The 1,778-nt window shown below is 39.4% G+C and overlaps 1 long non-coding RNA gene across 1 annotated transcript; it reads right to left on the bottom strand.

Moving 5' to 3' along the window:
• Positions 1-343: 343 nt before the first annotated feature.
• LOC116183971 (uncharacterized) lies at positions 344-1,342 on the bottom strand. Its single transcript, XR_004148689.2, has 2 exons — positions 1,197-1,342; positions 344-480 (listed from the first exon to the last, which is right to left on the bottom strand). It is a non-coding gene; the product is annotated as an uncharacterized LOC116183971 (long non-coding RNA).
• Between the last annotated feature and the right edge of the window lie 436 nt (positions 1,343-1,778).

A 1,778-nucleotide genomic window follows, 5' to 3' on the forward strand; every position in this document is an offset into this window, starting at 1 on the left:
AATACCTCAGATTCTGACAGTTGAAGGAGTGACTTCAGAGCAGCCCCTCCTGCATTTGCTTGAGGGGTGGCTGCAGCTGGGGTTGTCCCTGCATTGGCCTTTGGTCACATTCCTTCCAGGAAAATCCCTCAGTGCCACACTCAGGCCAGTGGAGAAACTCATCAGCATTCCAGGTGCCCTCCTCTGAGCTGCCTTCTCTCACCCAACGGGACATTTCCCACCCTGTTGTCAGGGCTGTGTGGATTCAGCCTCTTACAGGCTCTGGAAAGAGGTGGGCAGCAGAGTCACCAAGTGCAGGGGTGCTGGCATTGGGCACGAAATGAGAACACAGAGGCTTGGTAAGTACAAAAGAGAAAAAGAGCTGATTTTATTTTTGATTTTGCGATATATAGAATTCCAAAAGTGACAGTGGATTGGAGGATGAAATTTCCACCTCTCCAACTACACTGATCAAACCAACAGTCCATCACTTCTCTCTTCCTACAAAGAAGAATGCAAAACAATCATTATTTACATGAATAGTGCATGAGAACGCCAGTAGAAATATGTAAACATCGGAAAGCATAGAAAACTTTTAAAAAAACTTTACAACTTTCAAAAGAACTATAAAATAAAACTTAACACTTAAAAATTAGGGCAACACAGGGGTGATGGGAGATGCTGTTGCATCCTCTCCCAAGGGGCTGGGAATGAAATTGAAATAACCCAACAATTATCCATTCTGCCCTAGGGGAGGTGGGGGAAAATCCCTTTATTTCTATGAGAACTCTGAAATGCTTTACTTATCACAACCTGCAATGCAAATGTTGGGAGGCAGTGGGAGAGGTCACCCAGAGCCCCAGGAGTGACACTGCACACCTAAATCAGGAGAATTCTTGGAGAATTAGAGCTGCCTATTTGTTCCTAATTATTCATCCTCTGATTTGCATTTTAAGGAACTCAATTACTGCAATATCTGAAGGAAAAACACTTTTTTGGATATGTTGTGCTTAAAACAAAGCAGAAAACACCAAAATTCTCTGTTCTGCTTTTCCCTCTTACCATGGTGTTTATATTTTTATTGATTATTAATAACAATTTTTAATGTACTGAAAGGACTGAGCCGAACACTGGATTATCCCCCAGAGCTCTGCTTGACCTTGTGAATTTGGAGGACTTTTATCAGGTGAAATTACCTGAGAGTCAGATTTCCTCACCTTTCTCCTCATGGATTTCAGTTCCCCCCTTGGTGTCTCCTTTTTGGGTGCCTTTGCAGAACTTTTGGACTTCATCTCATTTTAAGCATAAGGCAGAGTTTACCTGAGAAATATTTAATAAGAAATAGGCCTAAACAACAATTATGAATTTATCATAATATTATCTGCAGCTTCAAATGTGAAAAGACCTTGCAGTGCATTTAAAATTTTGAAAATATCTTTCAGAATGTATTTTTAAATTTTCAAATATTAACATTGCATCATAATATAACTTCTCTATTAATTTTTTGAAGGATTCCCAGGTACCTTCATTATTCTTCCCTATATACAAATTATTCTAAATACATAACACACTTTTTATTAAAAGATTGGGAGATTTTATTCTCCCAACTCAGTTTATCAGAATTTTCACCTGCATTTCTGGGAATTTTCTGCTCTGAACTCTGTGTGGCCCACAGGGATGAAAGAAAGAGCCTAAATAAGCAGGGATTTCTGATTTTCTGCCAATAACTCTTTTTTCAACCTGGAAGTGACAGCTGTACATCAGGAATTCTTTGTTTCAGAGATTTACCTCCAAACTCT

The sequence above is a fragment of the Lonchura striata genome, chromosome 10 (assembly GCF_046129695.1).
Source record: "Lonchura striata isolate bLonStr1 chromosome 10, bLonStr1.mat, whole genome shotgun sequence".
In the NCBI taxonomy this organism is placed as follows: domain Eukaryota; kingdom Metazoa; phylum Chordata; class Aves; order Passeriformes; family Estrildidae; genus Lonchura; species Lonchura striata.